This window comes from Ursus arctos, unplaced genomic scaffold (assembly GCF_023065955.2).
Source record: "Ursus arctos isolate Adak ecotype North America unplaced genomic scaffold, UrsArc2.0 scaffold_15, whole genome shotgun sequence".
In the NCBI taxonomy this organism is placed as follows: domain Eukaryota; kingdom Metazoa; phylum Chordata; class Mammalia; order Carnivora; family Ursidae; genus Ursus; species Ursus arctos.
Window position 1 is genome coordinate 11,159,634 of NW_026622819.1, and position 17,243 is coordinate 11,176,876.

The 17,243-nt window shown below is 44.8% G+C and overlaps 1 long non-coding RNA gene across 1 annotated transcript in view; it reads right to left on the reverse strand.

Moving 5' to 3' along the window:
• Positions 1-17,243, reverse strand: part of LOC125283376 (uncharacterized) — a 40,894-nt gene that overhangs the window by 7,132 nt on the left and 16,519 nt on the right. The window contains exon 2 of the long non-coding RNA XR_008959184.1: positions 2,234-2,359. This is a non-coding gene — a long non-coding RNA (uncharacterized LOC125283376). The remainder of the gene's footprint in view (positions 1-2,233; positions 2,360-17,243) is intronic.

Sequence of the window (17,243 nt, forward strand, 5' to 3'; positions counted from 1 at the left end):
AAAGTGTTTTACATACTGGTGATAATGCAAGCTAAACAAAAATACAGAGGATTAGGAGGACTTTGAAATGCAGGAATAATGGATCCATTATAGGTCATTGAGAGAAGTGAAGATTACTCTTGAGAAACAATAATCCTTCCCTTTCCCAAAAACATTTTTCTGGAAACCATATATGAAGAATGTCATAAGATAGATGGATCTTTCCCATAATAGCAATATTGTAGTTGGGAGTTTCATTTCTGACCAATGACCACATTAGAATAACCATAGATCCTAGAGTAATAACAATGTGTAGGGTCAATCCTCCCAGGAGGCGTTTCATTTTAAAAGAAAATTTGTAGGGGCGCCTGGGTGGCTCAGTCAGTTAAGCATCTGCCTTCAGCTCAGGTCATTATCTCAGGGTCCTGGGTTTGAGCGCCACATCAGGCTCCCTGCTTCTCCTCCATGCTCATGATCTCTCTGTCGCTATTTCCATCTCTCTCTCTCTCAAATAAATCAATAAAATCAATTTTAAAAAATATTTTTTTTAAAAAAGGAAATTTGTAAACGCAAATGAATTTCCTCTGTGGAATGTGGCAGCTAGATTGGCTGAGGGCAGACCCTTCTGAGCAGAGGTGTTTTCCAATGGCCCTCATCCCCTCAGGGCTGCTGCCATGCCCCAAGGAGGGGGAATTGACACCAGAAAGCCAGTGTTCTGCTTCTAAGAGGCCCACACAGCTTAGCAGATCAGCAGACTCTTTGAGGGACATGGAACAAAGTTTTGAAGAAGCAGGATGGAAGCTAGGTCATTATCAAGGCTCTCTGGGTAAGAGGATGGAGTCCAGATGAACCAATTGTTAAGTAGCCAGGAGGCACCTGGGGATATAGAACAGTAAAGGAAGAAAGATTCCTAGGCACCAGAGGCCAGAATGGGGCTAACAGACGAGTAAGGGAATGACCAGGGCCATGAGGAAGACAGAGGACCTCACTGGAGGGTCATTGGAATGCCAGAAGCATAAGCAAACATAACTCACTTCCTGCCTGGCCAAGGGCCAGCTCCATGGCTTCTGCTGGTGGCATTTCCTTTCATTCAGACTATCAGTGACCTCAGAAGAATGTGAAAAATATGTGCAGCCTTTAGTGAGTTGTTTCTCCTGGGCTCTACCTAAAAGGTTAACCTAGTGGGAGACAGAAGCCAAGCAGTACCCCCACTACTGTGACACCTGACTATCCCTGATCAAGGGAGAGGATACAGAAGATACAGACGTTCTGAAAATCATGGACACCTGACCAGAGGCCAAGTCAAAGAAGGAGAAGGAAAAAAAGAAGGGGTAATAGAGAGTAAAACATGGCACAAGTGAAGGATGCCTGGGTGACTCAGTCGGATAGGCATTCAACTCTTGGTTTTGGCTCAGGTCATGATCTCAGGGTCGTGGGATCGAACCCTGCTCTCAGAGGGAGTCTGCTTGACATTCTCTCTCTCTCTTCCCTGCCCCTGAACCTGAGCTCTCTCATTCTCAAACAAATAAATAAATCTTTTTTTAAGATGGCAGGAGTGAGATGGAAAAGGAAAAGAAAAAGAGAAAAGAGGAGAGGGTTGGGAAAGAGAACAAAGAAGACAAAAAGAGAAGAGAGGCTCAGAGAGAGAGGCTCAGAGAGAGAGTCTCAGCAGGTCCTGGGATGAGGATTGGAAGAAAGTGGTCCCAGTCACAGCTTGTTACTGGTTGAGCTTTCCAGACAAGTTATCACTGGGAGCCATTGGAATCTTACCTATTTTTCAGAGCTCATCAACTGCTTTCATACCTGAGAACATACAGCCAGTCTCCAACCAGAGGCCATTCTTTGGTTTACACTGATGTGTCCACAGCAATGTGACCCACTGATTTGGATCACTTCAGAGAAGGAATTAAACCTTGAAAGCCACCCTTTCTGGAAATGTAAAGGCTACTAGGTGTTCCATATGGGCTGGGATGCAGAACTACACTGAGGACTATTACCTCAGTGCACCCTCACAGCCCCATGGACGAAACATTATGAGTAAATGGAGCTGCCACATAATACAGTGAATGGCAGAGCTGACATTTGTTCTTGCAGCTGTCTGACTTCAAACACCAGGCTCTCAGCTCTACATCACAACATCGTCTTCTTCTTGAGAACCAGACTCTATGGTGGCAGGTGCAATTTTGGGTACACAGGAAAGGGTTGAGTCTTTATGAGAGTTTTGGGTTAATGATCAAAGCCAAACCTGACCTACCTCAATTTGGCCTGTACGAATGGGACATTGTCTGACTCTGAAGGCAATTCCTCCATCCCCCGGTGGTAAAGGCATTACGTCTTCCTTAAGGTCACAGCGTTTCTGTCCTTCGACTCTTCTAGAAATCTGAGAATGGCAAGAGGTTTGAGTGAGCGGTCTCCCCAGAGGCATTTCCCATGCCTCTGAAAAAGATGCCATATTTCACCAAGCATTGGATCTTGGCATCTGAGCGAACTCAAGTGGTAAATAAAAACGTAACCCCAGGGGTGCCTGGGTGGCTCAGTTGGTTAAGCATCTGACTCTTGATTTCAGTTCAGGTCATGATCTCAGTGTCATGAGATCCAGCCCAGCGACAGGCTCTATGCTGGGTACAGAGCCTACTTAAGATTCTCTCTCTCCCTCTTCCTCTGCCCTTACACCCCCTCCTGCCCCTGTTCACTCACACACATGCTCTCTCTCTCTCTCTCTCAAAAAAAAAAAAAAGTAACCTCAGGACAGCCCTCATTGCTATCAAACACTCAAATTCTGATTCCAGCCTGGTGGGGGCTTGAGTTTGTCAGGTAATCTACAACGAGACAACCTGGTACAGCTCATCCTCTTGAACCGCCAAAAATCAACATGAGGTTTCACTGCCTAGACTTCCAGAGGCCATGGATGTCCCTGTACCTTATGTCACCATCATCTCCTTCAAGCCCTCTCAACCCAGCACGCCCTCTTCTCAGGACTCTGCTCCTCTCTGAAGGAGAAAGCCCTTCCATCCATCCAAACCCTGGGAGGCTTCATTAGTGCTAGCCCCTGCTGGCTGTGCAGAGGGAAGGCAGGCACCTGGTCGCTGGGTTACCTAGTTTGAGGAGCCCCAATAGTGCCACTCTGCCCAGCTCTGTCTCTCCTCTTCATCTGCTCTCCCCCAGGAGTGCTGGGGGCAGATTTCTCCTGAAGCAAACATAACTTGCCAGCACAAAGCTGATTTTCTTCTGACAACCTCCCAGCCTAAGCCACGTGAAGACCATCAGCTCCTTCTAGTATCACGCCTTTGACCCCACTTCCTGTGACACAATGACCATTCTCCGGCTCTGCTCAAGCGTATTTGCTTTTTTCTTGACTTGTCCCCACGTTAATTGACAGGGTCAGTTAACAAAGGGTCCCCACGTTAACTGATAGCTTCTTCAGTGTTCCCAAATTCTCAGCAGATATTAATCTTTGGGATTCAAGGGTGAGAAATAGGAATTCTCAGGAATTCCTAAAATCAGAAGCTATTCTATATTTTTTTCATAACTTTTTGTTGACATAAAAAAACAGTGAAACATAAGCTTATTTCCTTTCTTGATACAATGAAAACATTGTCAATTTTACAAAGAAGTGAAACCTACAGCAAATATTCAAACACTGGAAAACATCAGCAAACGCTAGGACAGTGTTTGAATAGCATGATATTTGGACCTCCCAGCAAGGTTGGCAGTTGTGTGCTCACTTCCCAGAATGGCTGTTTAAGGGTGTATTTTGTTTCCAAACTTGCTCTTTCTTGTAACCCTGCTCATCCCATTTGTATAAAGCACACTGTGCATATGAGTTTACTAGCATTTCTTTTATTTGCAGGAATGACTTGTCACTGGCAGGAGATAGGGCCATGAGCACACACACAACAGCTATTTGTGAAGACTGACTGAATAGATCGTGACTGCCTCTGTCCTAAGTTCTCTTGTCTTTCCGGAAGTGTTGACCTGACCCTTTGAGCCCATTTGCCATTGCTTCCTGCTCCTTTTTTTTTTTTTAAAGATTTTTTAAATTTATTTGACAGAGATAGAGACAGCCAGCGAGAGAGGGAACACAAGCAGGGGGAGTGGGAGAGGAAGAAGCAGGCTCATAGCAGAAGAGCCTGATGTGGGGCTCGATCCCAGATCGCCGGGATCACACCCTGAGCCGAAGGCAGACGCCCAACCGCTGTGCCACCCAGGCGCCCCCCATTGCTTCCTGCTCCTATTTTCAACCTGACTTCAGTGGACTACTGACCAGCAATGTCTCCAGGTGGATTATTAAACTTTAATTCTCACATAAGAATGATCAGTTTCCCCCATTTCTTGTCTGATTTTTATCCTCAGGATGCAGGATTTGGAAAGACATAGGAATTTTCCAAAAAATGCTGGGAAGGAATTCCTGAATGAAAACCACTTCTTCCCCAGCCATCGAGAAGGAATGGTGCCACAGCGGCCCACAGTGTCTGACAGCCAAGTTCCTCAGCTGATAGTCGAGGAAGTGATTTGAGCCATCCCACTACATGAAAAGCCATGAATCTTTATTTATTTTTGAGAGGGTGTCTCCAAGCATCTGTTCACTTTTTAACTTGTTTATGTAGTTCATTGACTGTCTACTCTGTGTCAGGCCCAGCTGAGCAGGGAGCCCTCTATGGGGCTTGATTCCAGGACTCTGAGATCACAACCTGGGCCCAAGCCACACAGACTGAGCCACCCAGGAGCCCCCAACAAATGTTTTTAAAATACATTTTAGGAAGGTACACGTAGTATTATACCATTTATTTAATTTGGAACATTAGGTAAAACTACATATTTATATGTGGGTCCTTTGCATGTAAAGTACAAAAGCATGAACTGTGACAACACACATCAGGTTTACAAAAGTGGTGACAAGGACATGGGACCATCCAGGAGATGTGTGGAGGGGAACAGATGAAAAGCTCAATGTTATCTGTAATGACTTCTTATTTTTAAAAAATACAAAGTAAAGGGTCTCCTGGGTGGCTCAGTGGGTTAGGCAACCCACTCTTGATTTCAGCTCAGGTCACGATCGTCGGGTCATGAGATCAAGCCCTGAGTCAGACTCTGTGCTCAGTGCAGAGTCTGCTTGTCCCTCTCCCTCTGCCCCTCCTCCACTTGTGCACGCATGCTCTCTCTCTCTCTCAAATCAATAAATAAATAAAATATTTTTTTAAAAAAGTAAAATCAACAATGTTACTATTTATTAATTCTAGATTATACATAAATTGATTGTGTCTTTAATCTGTATTTTTCTGAATGTTTTTAACACTTCAAAAAGTGTTAAGGAATAACAGAAAAATCCAATGTGCACTCTGACCTATTGTCTGGCTGGTACCTTAGAAAAAGCAATAACACACCCACAAAAAAGAAATGATAACTATGAAACATGATTCTCACAGTGGTAATTATATTGTAATATGTAAATATATCAAATCAATGCATTGTACACCTCAAACTTATGTAATGTTATATGTCAATTTTCTCATTTTCTAAAAAAGGGAATAAAATTCAACATAAATTGAAAAAAAAAAGGAAGAAAAGCAAAACATAGACCTCTGGCCCTCAGAGTCCCTCAGAGACTCTCCTCTTCCCTGCCAACAATCACACACACACACAACTATACATACACACCACCTACTAAAGAGATAAGGCTTTGGATCTTTCGGTCACTTTGTGAGTCCAGGTAATTAGAGTCTGAACTTCAGACCTCAGAGATCCACGAGGCCCCCGTGCATAGTGTTCACAAAGGCCAGACTGCCCGCCCTTGTGAGTTGCCATCCTTGGGGAGGCCGAGACATATCTTGGACATCACAGCTGGCAAATAACAAGGTCAGATCTCAGACCTCCAGCAGCAGGGTCCCTTTGACCTTCCCAAAGCCAGGCTAGCATAAGGTTCTTTTAGAATTAATTTCCCTAATGCCTTCAATTCAGCACTTTGAATTAAACATTATGCCAGAAACAGGATGTAAACTTTAAAGGTATTCTCTTTGGCCTCAAGGAACTCACTTTCTAGCAAGCGATACACACATAACCAACTCCTAACATAGTACCACCAGTATTAGCTTTGGTAGAAGTGCTTAGAACCTGTATGCATCAGGACAAGCCAGGATGTGCTGTGATAACAACTACGTTCTCAAATCTCCACGGCTTGCCCCAGTAAAAGCTCATATCTCATTCACAAGAAGCCCGAGTCAGGCCAGCCGGCTCCTCTGCTCAGGAAAACTGTATAGTGCACTGTATTCATTTCCCAAGGCGGCCTTAACAAACCCGGGGAGAGGGTCTCAAAACCACAGAGATGATTGTCTCACCATCTGGGGGCCAGAAGTCTGAGGCCCAGGTGTTGGCAGGGCCATGCGTCTTCCTTAGCCTCTAGGGAAAGATCCTTCCTTGCTTCTTCCAGCTTATGGTAGCCTCAAGTATTCCTGGGTTCATGGCAGCATAATCCTAATCTCAGTCTCTGCCTCCACTTTCCCCTGGATTTCTTCTCTCTGTGTCCAAATTTCCCTCTTCTTATAAGCATCAATCATATGGGATTAGGGCCCACCCTAATGACTTCGTCCTCCATAACTCGATTACACAATTCAACCCATAACACACACATGGCTACAAGGTCACGGCAGCGGGACAGAGAACTAGAGGGTACCACGGAAGGTGGTCAAGGGTTTGGTCTAGAAATGGCTGGTTACTTTTGTACATCTCCCACTGACCAAAACCTGGTCACGTGGTCCCAGCCTACTGCAAGGGAGGCTGGGAAATGTGGAGGAGCACGGGGCTCTTTGGTGAGCATCGGTAGAGTCTATGGCCTTCCCCATTCAGGAGAACCACCTTTATTCCTCAGCCAGTGGGAAGCACAGGCTTAGGGAGGGCAGGGCGGGGCAGAAGTACAGGGGGGAGTAGGCAGAAGCAATTCAGGTCACTAACCGATCAGTGGAGATGCTGTAGAAATCCAGAGGGCAGAAGATGGAGACCCACAGCAGGAATGTGGTGGAAAGAAGACAGAGGAGGAAATGCATTCGATGAAATTTTCCAAAGTAGAATCAGACCACCAGCCAGAGGGGAAGGAAAGGGAATCATTTTTCTGACTTACGATCGCTTCGTATCGTGGCATTAAAAGAATACATTTTGCCTGGGAGAAATTCTTCTGAAGAGTTTGCAACGTTTCACAAGGCAAAATCTCCAAAATCAGATCATTTTGTCAAAAGGGTCTCTGTTGCAGACACCGCCCGAGCTAAGTGAAGTCTTTCCATGTCATGAAGCCAAGAAAGGAGATGGAGGGGCAAACTTGACCCAGAAACGTCTCCTTCAGGACTGTCCCCGTTTTGGGAAGGGATCACAGAAAAAGGATTGGATTTTGGAAAAACACGCCGCAGGCTTCAAGCTCCCAGTCCGCTGCCAGGTCTGCAAGAGGGAGCCGGAAGTTCGGCACTGCTCCTGGAAGAAGCGAGAGAGAAGCTCCAGGGCTGACAAAAATTCCCAGCCGAGCCCTGCTGGAGGTGGCGGCTCCCCAAGACGCCTGTGTGAGCTCTGTGCTCCCGCTGAGCACCTGCCCTGCAGGTACACAGCCCCCCGGAAGGCAGGAGCCCCCCTCACAGGCACCTCTGCACATCCCTTCCTGGGGAACTTGGACACTAATTCGCTTCCCATTCTGCTACCCACTCAGAAAGAACCAACCTCTTACTTACCCCTGGAAGGAGTTTGAAACACCATGCTGAAAGGGGTCGATTCTTTCAAGAGGGGCCCTCTGGGCGCCCGTGAATGGAGGCGAGGTGGAGGACCCCTTCCAGGTCGGCAGTTGTGAGGGCCTGTGGGGTCACGCTCCTGTCCCAGCCTGGCTGGGCGTAGCACCTGTTCCCCCTGGCTCGCACGTTCTTTGTCACCCAATTGTGCTGTAATCCAGAACGTTAGCACCCACTTTGGAGTGACATTGGCCTCACTACCTGCAATTCCCTCCATTCGCCAGAATGCCTTTCTCCTTTTCTTTTTTCTTTTTCCTGCCCCTTCTGCCATTTAAATTCTCCCTCTCCCCCTCCTTTGGCTCAAGGGGACCACAGCCTCCAGAGCACAGAGGAAGGTCAGGAGAAATTTAGGAGAACACACCATGATACGGACAAAGTGAGTCGGACAGAGGGAAGGACGGTGATCGGCCCCCTCCAGAAGCTGATTCGCCCTCCCTTACTGAAACTTAGACTTTTCAAGGATGAGGACTTGTTCTAATCTTTTTCAGGGACCCTCCGTCAGCTTAGACACCACACTGCTCCTTGCAGGCATCTGTCAAAGTGGCTGTGCTAACTGAGCACCTGTGTACCTCGGATGACTTGCAGGCAGTTATGGAAGCCTCAGAAATGTGGCCTCGAGTACCAGGGAGCTGACCCCCGTGGGCATCTGCCAGACAGTGGGGCTGAGGAAGTGTCTCTTGCTAGCAGGGGCTGATGGAACAGATGGTAGGTGTCCCAGTAGGATCTGGGACCTTCCATCCCTGCAGAAGCTGTTAACAGACCATAAACACGTACACAAACACACGAGCAAGGTTAGTGATTTTTAAAATCTGCTTCAACTGGGAACTCACCTGCTTAAAACTCCTCAGTGGCAACGTTCTACAGCAGAAGTTCTCGAACTTCTTAATCTCAGAACCCCTTTACACTTGTAACAGGTATCAAGGACCTCGAAGAATTTTTATGTATGTGGGTTATATCTGTCAACATTTACTATATGAGAAAATTAAACTGAGAAAATGTTATTTTTAATTATGAATGTCTTTTAAGTAATAACGCCATTGCATATTAATATAATTAATATAAATGACACATATGATTTACACAAATAACAAGTTTATGAGGACCAACTCTATTTTCCAAACCAAACCATGTTTAGTGAAAAGGGTGGCATTGTTACCCATTTTTGCAAATCTCTTCTTAAAAAAAAAAGAGAGAGAGCACAAGTAGGAGCAGGAGCAGGGGGAGGAGCAAAGGGAGAGGGAGAAGCAGACTCCCCACTGAGCAGGGAGCCCTACGCTGGGCTCAATCCCAGGATCCTAACATCATGACCTGAGCCGAAGTCAGCCACTTAACCAACTGAGCTACCCAAGTGCCCCCATTTTTGTGAATCTCTTAAGTGCTTGGCTTAATAGAAGACAAATGGATTCTCACATCTGCATTCAATCTGTTGTGATATATTATGTTGATAAACTGAAGACAAGCTGGCCTCATACAGACATGCAGTTGGAAAATGGACTGTTTAATAGTCATTTCAGATCATTGCGGGTATTCTTTTTTTTTTTTTTAAGATTTTATTTAGTTATTTAGAGAGAGACTTCAAGCAGGAGGAGGGGCAAAGGAGAAGGAGAGAGAACATCCCAAGCAGACACCACGCTGAACACCAAGCCCGATCTCACGACCCTGAGATCATGACCTGAGCTGAAATCAAGAGTCAGACACAGTTGGCTACTGAGCCACGAGGCACCCCATGGGCATCCTTTTTTGATGCTACACCAACCTCAGCTTGTGGTCATTTCTTAATGTTTAGTTGCAGTGTGGAATATGAAATCATATCAGTGACCTTTTCATACTCTATTATATTCAAATTCCCTGGACTATCTTGTCACTTGTATAGCTCTTTCGCCCATACATGATGTTTTTTAAGTTATCTCTACACCCAACATGGGGCTCAAATTCATGACCCTGAGATCAAGAGTCTCGCCTGTTACCAACTAAGCCAGGTGGGTGCCCCATCACCATATATGATTTTGGAACCATCATAGATTGGTCATTTGGAAAATATTGGTTCACTGAGTCTGTCAGATCTTCCAAAATGTTGACATAGTACATTTACACAGTATCAAAAAAAACCACATCTGTTAATATCACCACCCATCTCCCCAGAAAAGACCTTAAGTATTAGGAAACTATCAACCTAACCATGACAGATACAGGTTTTCCAAAATTCTAGTTTTCACTTGGAAGCTCACATTTTATTATTGGCAACAAATAATGTCACTTTGTTGATTTTTGAGAAAATGTCTGGCAGATATCCAAGCGTGAATAATCATAGTTTGATCATCCACCAGTCATTCTTTTGAGAAAAACAGTGCTCCATGAAGCACAAGGCTAGTTCGGCTCCCAACTCAAGTGCTTTTCCTCAAGACAAGCATTGGAATCAGTGTCCACAGATTGCTTTATGCATATTTCCCTCTCCGTGACACGGATTTTTTAAAAGTATACTCAGGAGAAGAAATTTAATAAGAAGGAATCATTTTTACAGCTTCATCAAGGACATTTTTAAGTAAAACTTGCAAATTTTTTGGAAACGCATGTGGTGAAGGATATGAATTGTAGTACAGCCTTGATTTGCGCTAAAGATCCGTTGGTTTTACCTACCCTTGGTTTGCATTTTGACAATGAAATTTCACAATGGTGGAAAAGGTAAGTACCAACTTAACACTACTGTAAAACATTGATTTGAACTTTCATACTCCCTGATAGGGTCTCAGGCAACACTGGGTTCCAGGGACCATGCTTTGAGAAACTCAGCTTTCCATACTCTGACTTCTGCCTTCTTTCGGCCTCCTCCTCCCTCACTAACTTATGTTGGGCTTCCCCAGGAGCAGACCAGGACACAAGGATTCAAGGGCAAGTGGTTTGTTTGTGAGGTGACCACGAGGGACATGGGAGAGCAGCATGAAGGAAAGCAATGTGTGGCGTGTGCAAGAGTTGTCACCCCTGCAGACAATCGGGGCTCAGTCGTGCTGTGATCCTTTAGGAAGTAGAATAGGACATGCCTCCAAGTTATCCAGCCAGAGGGATGAGGAAACTCACACATTTATCCCCTGACTCTAGTCACCGTTGTCTAATGGCTCCTAGCAAGGACCTCCCCTACCTAGTACTTCCCAGCTGCCCTGAATTGCACAGGATCAGCAAGCTGGATATGCCCTCATATGGAGAGTCCCAGAACCTTGCTGGAGGAAGCCATAACATGTCCTCGTTTGGGGAATGCCACAGGAGAACAGAGAGGCCACCAACAGCATCAACTGCCTTCACTGTCCTCCCATCCCAGTAGCCTTCCTTTGCCCTGACACATGGTCTTCCCACATGCTGTTCCTTCTACCTGGAACCTTCTTGTACTCAACTCTTTGCCTGGCCAACGCCCACTCGCTCTTCAGGTCTCTACCTAAATTTACTTCTAGAGAGGGCTACTCTGATCCCCACCATTCTAAAACAGACTCCCCTGCCAGAGTCGCTCAATGCACACACAGTTTTTCTTCTGAGAGCCAACCCCTGCTGTAATTACATGTTTGTGTTGTTCTTTTTTAATTGTTTAAAATAAGGCACTGAGATAATGAGGGATTTTTTTGTTTCTTCTTTTTTTTTATTTTTTCTTTATTTTTAAAATTCCAATATACTTAACATAGAGTGCTATATTAGTTTCAGGTGTACAATATAGTGATTCAGCAATTCTCTGCATTATTCAGTGCTCATCATGATAAGTGTACTCTAAATCCCCTTCATCTATTTCACCATTCCCCCATCTTATTCTTTATTTAATGTCTTCCTTCCCACTAAACCAGCAGCTCTATTATTGGAATTGTATCCTCTCTTGTATCTCCAGCACCAGAAACATGCCTGGCATGTGGTAGATACTCAATAAATACTTGTTATGTGAATAGATGGATGATTATAAATAAAAAGCACATAAAACATACGCTGCTGAAATTTCCAGTGGCAATTCAAAGCAAGGAACTGCAACAATCATTCTAGAAAACCCAGGAGCTCTACTGATGATGCCTCCTTACTAGCAGAAGATTGAGTCAAAGTAGCCTGGAGTAATCACAGCCTTCTCCTGGGTGGGATCGCAGCTGGATGGCCACAGGGCCATGGTTCAGTTCAGCCCCCTCTGGCCTCCCTCAGCCCTGCCACGCCCCACCCCCCACATGCTACAGATGCTATTTCCCCTACACGACGCAGGTCCTACAGATATATAAGCACTTGAACACAGGATCCTAGGATGAGAAGAAAAAGAAGCACTGGAGAAAGATGTTCCATCTGTCCTTCCAAATTCTCACAAAAGCCATCAAGGACCATGAATTTTGCACTTAACATGGAAAGCAACAGTAAAACCCAAATGAGGAATGAATGAATGAATGAGTGATGCATAAGGAAAAAGCATAGTAATGGTAGAAAGGGCTTTCCTCTCTAGATTCCACACAGATTGGATTTCATTTTTCCAAAGCAAGCTGCTATGTAAGATATTCTTTTTAGCACTGCTTATTTGCAGTACCAAATAGCATAAACCAGAAAAAAAAAAAAAAAAAAAAACCTTAACAGAAACCTGACAAATCATCTCATAGTACATGATTGGTTTTTTATGTCTATCACAATTTTCAAATACCTTGTTGGTGGAATAGAAATCTCCTTAATAAAATCTATTTCCCTTATATGGCACTTTAAAATAACTGAGCTCCATGATGGACAGTAGGGTTCACAAACCCTTTTTCGGGGTTATTAAATCTGCTGCTGGGAAAATGCTAATTCCCTGAAACCCTTTCTCAAGCTCAGGTCTGCAGGAGATTCAGTCCCAGATTTAAATGCCCAGGTGCATGATTTCATGTGTGCTTTGAATAATGGTGTCTGCTCTCAGAAAATCAAACAGAATTAGGGAAAGCAATTGCCTGGGGGGATTTTCATTTTGTATTAGTGACATGAGATCATTCATAGGCCGCGCCATTTTAACATTTCGGCATTGTGGAATTAGAAACCTTTCCACAAATCCACTGTAGAATTCAAAGTGTTCATTTTCTTCCTATTATGGGAGGTGAAGGAAATAGGTGTTCTCAAATGCAGGCAGAGTGCCAAGGTAAATGTGTTAGCCATTTGCTCGGCAAAAAAAAAAAAAGAAAAATGCATGATCCGTTTTCTTATGGAAGAGAGACAAAATTTGATTTTAATTACTTCTACAGTGTTGGAGATCAAGGAAGCCAAGTAACTAAAACAAAATACATTGAAGCGTAACAGGTCAAAAGAGAAGCGAACAAATACGATCACGGAAACGAAACGACAATGAATAAACAGATATACCCCGTGCCACTCATCCTGCCTGAGCATCAAAACCTGTTTTCAGGTTTCTTCAAATATCTGGGGCCCCAAGATCCCAGGGGTAGTCTCCTTAGGTAGACTACAGATTGCAAAGCATCCCAAGAAAATACACAGGAGAAACTGGAAGGGCTTGGCCAGTGCCCAGAAGGATACCCCTGTCCATCTCAGTGCCATACTCCCTTTCGTGGACATTGGGTTTAGGCTTGTCCCTGGCTGCCCAAGACCTGCTGAGTGATGGTCGGGCAAGCCCACATTTAGAAAGCACAGGGTAAGATGTCACAAGGCTCTCTAAAGAGAGACTACAGAATGTTAGTGGACAGGCAGGAAGGCCCCGCAAATGAGCTTTTACGGCATCCCCGAGACTCGTTGCCCTTCAGAGTAACCCTGCATCTGCTTAATGCACACTTAAGCCTGGTGAGTAAGTCTTTACAAGCTCCGACTCCTGCTAATGTCACCGACAGCATCTTTCTACTCCTGCTGAAAGCCTGACATTTGGTACCCTGGTCCTCCTTCCTCCTTACTGTCCTCCCAGTGGTTTTCTTCTTCATGAGTCCCCTGATCCAAATATCCCTGGGCCTGGTTCCCCTCACTTCTGTGTCCTCTCGGAAGGCAGCCTTGCCCACCAGTGGGGTAGCAGCTAGATCCTCCAAGAATCCCAGAGTCTTAGGGACCCAAAGGGAGGGAACTCCATTCCATAAACCTATAACCTCAGCCCGGAAATACTTCCAAGCCCCAAAAGGCTAATTTAGCCATCCCTCAACCATCAGCAAAGCTTTCAGCTGTTTTTAGTACTAGGAGAAGAACGAAATGGGCTCCAAAGGGCAGAGTGCCCCTGAAAGAGCCTTGCCATGTATGCTCACCGGACACCTTATAGTCTCACCAAATTGCTCAGTCACCTGAGCTTGCCTCATGCCAGGCTCTATGGGGAGCTGTTAAAACATGTTGACTTATTTAAGCCTCACAACAATGTTATGGGATTAGATGAACGGTTACAATGCCCGTTTTAAAGATGAGGAAATAGAAGCAGAGAGAGGTTAAGGAGCTCGTCCAAATGGCACAATCGGAAGGTGGCAGAACTGAGAGTCCCAGCAGGACAGGCGGTCTCCCGAGCCTAGTACTTGAGCTGGCCCAGATTCAAGGATGACAAGGTGAGGGAGCAGAGTCCAGACTTCTGGTTTATACTCAACTATTATTTCTTTTTTAAGAAAAGCTCCAATTCCTGGAGCGCCTGGGTGGCTTAGTCAGTTCAGAGACTGACTCTTGATTTTGGCTCAGGTCATGATCTCAGGGTCATAGGTGTGAGCCCCACGCCCGCCATTGGGCTCCCCGCTCAGTGGGGAGTCTGTGTCTCTCCCTCGCAGTCTTCCCATCTCCCCGCTCTCTCTCTCTTTCTCTCTCTCAAAATAAGTAAATAAATCTTTAAAAAAAAAAAAAGAGCTCCAATTCTTATTTTAATCATTCATGTAAATGATTAAGCATGTTAAACTCTTATGCTTTGGGGATTAAAGACTTAATGAAGTTAATCAAACAGATATAAATAAATCGGCCGTTATTCTAGAACATAAATGAGACACTTAATTCTGCAAGGTGGTATGTGTGAACCTCTGTGGAACGTTCCCACTTGAATGGTGGTTCAGACCTGCCCAGCAGGGAGCCCTGCCGCCATCATGCCCTCTTGAGTATGGAATGCACTCCCTTATTAAGACAAGATCCCGGGCCTGATCACCATTTTTATATAATGTGATTTGTCATAAGTGATGAGGGTCCAAGCTGGACCTAAATGTCGCCAAAGTGTTGGTCTAAGTGTTGCCTATTTAAGGAGAACTAATTTGGGGGAACAAAACCCTGCGGATGAATACATTGCACAGCTGGATATTGGCAATGAAGGAGGTCATCAAATTTCAGGTCAACAAATAGTTCTTGAGCACTTCCAGTGTTCACCGACTGTATGAGGTATGCGAAGACCAGCTAGAGACGTCCCTGATCTCAAGGTGCTTACATAAAAATTTGAAAAGCAGACAGACAAGCAAACACCAATAATAGAAATTAGATTAACCATATTATGTCAGTTGCAGACAAAGCACTAAAATGTGCTTAGGATTCCCCAATAAGGAGAGGTCTCATGCACTCTTGCACTAAAAGATGGTGTTGTAGGGACTTTTATGGGCACCATACAGAGTTGTGGGCATGCGTGCATGCTCTCTCACCCTCTTCACCCTGCCCAGCCTGTGGGCATGTTCAACTCCCCACTCCACCCTCACTGGAGGCGTAGAATGATACTGGTAGGTGGCCCCTCAGCTCAGCCAGCGCCACAATTCTCTGCTGCTGCTCCTGGCTCTGCCCAACACTTGTACTGTCCGAGTAGCTCCCGAGTCCCACGAGAGGGTACAGACTGCTACCTGAAGTGTTCTGCTCCTTGCAGAGGCCCAAAGAAACCTAGCCTCTTAGAGAAGTCAGCCTCCTCAGGAATGTGAGATGGAGAGAGGGTGCTATGTTTGACATCCGTGGGAATTTAAACAGAACACTAGAAAGGAGGACAAGTAGAAGGAGGCAGAAAAGAATCAATTCATAAATGACTAACTCACTGAACTGTCTGGATTTCACAACAAAAAGGCTGTTTGGTTACTAGGAAGGTGTAAAGAATAGGCATGCCTACTGACTTCCTAATTAATGCCATCGTATGAATTATTTCTGCTAATATTGTCGCTGAAGTTTACATGTTACGTTCAGACAGATGACGTCTTTCTCCTACACCAGTCAAGACAATGTCCAAATTCTTCACTGTATTTAACTGTGAATTTTTTTTTTTTAAAGAGAGAGAAAGAGGGGTACCTGCTGGCTCAGTCAGAGGAGCATGCAACTCTTGATCTCAGGTAGTGACTTTGAGCCCCATGTTGGGTGTAGAGAGTAATAAAAAATAAATAAATAAACTTTACGAGAGAGAGAGAGAGAGAGAGAGAGAGAGAGAGAGAGTAGGGCACCTGGGTGGTTCAGTCGGTTGAGCTTCCAACTCCTGGTTTTGGCTACAGGTCATGATCTCAGGGTCGTGAGATCAAGCCAGTCCCACCCTGAGCATGGAGCCTGCTTAAGATTCTCTCTCTCCCTCTGACCTTCCTCCTCCCTCCGTCCCTGAGGGTTCTGGCCTTCCCAAACCAGTTTTGATCTTCTGATTTCTCTTGGGTTAAAGCAGACCAAGTTCCCCCCGTGCATTCCAGTTTGGGGGGGGGGGTTGTATTTTTTTTTTAACGACACTCCAATTCCCCACCTGTTCCTCCCTTTAGCCGTGCTGCCAACTTTTAACCACAATAGTGACTCTGTGCTCGTTTGTTTAGTTCTGGAATATTGTGGAGATGACACGGCTGAATGTTGTCGAGCTGCCTGGTTCCCATCCCCTGCGCTCCTGGTGGGGCTACTCATGGAAGCAAGACTAAGGGACCTTCAATCTAAAACACACACACACACACACACACACACACACACACAACAACAACAACAACAACAATACTTTTCAAAAATGTACTTGGCATGACCAATTAATGAATAATGCAATTTTTGTGCATTAGTCAATTTGCCAAATTCTAATATTTTATGATGTCATCAACTTACAGCTCTTCTGTAAAAATCAGGAAAATGTTTTTTGAGTGTGCAGTTCCTCAGAATGCTCCTGATCATGTTATTAAACCTGTGTTACTGAACTTACGGTTTGAGTTTTTGTCTGAATTAATATGACTCAGCCTGAAGGCCCAAGAACATATTAAACCAGGTTCCTTGGAGAAATGGCTAATTCCAGAACTGCCACCAGAAAAAGTACAACATGAGCCCTAGAACGACTTCTATGCCAAAAAATAAGGATGAAATCAAAAGGACATGCGAGCCAGCTTGAAAGGGCTCCAAACTGGCCAAATATGGGACAATTCGAACATCCAAATATAAAAAAGTTATGTATTGTATCCTATAATCCATGGAATGGAATAAAAATCCGGAAGTCCATACTGATTAAGTAAGTAAATGGGGATGAAATGAAAGCGATTCCTCATAGCAAAGTGCAAACTAATAAATGTAGGAGAGACAATGGAGTTTGAAACTCACCCTTTCATAACTGGCAGAGTAATAACTGATTCAGGGAAGAATTATCAATGGCTGCAGAGTAGG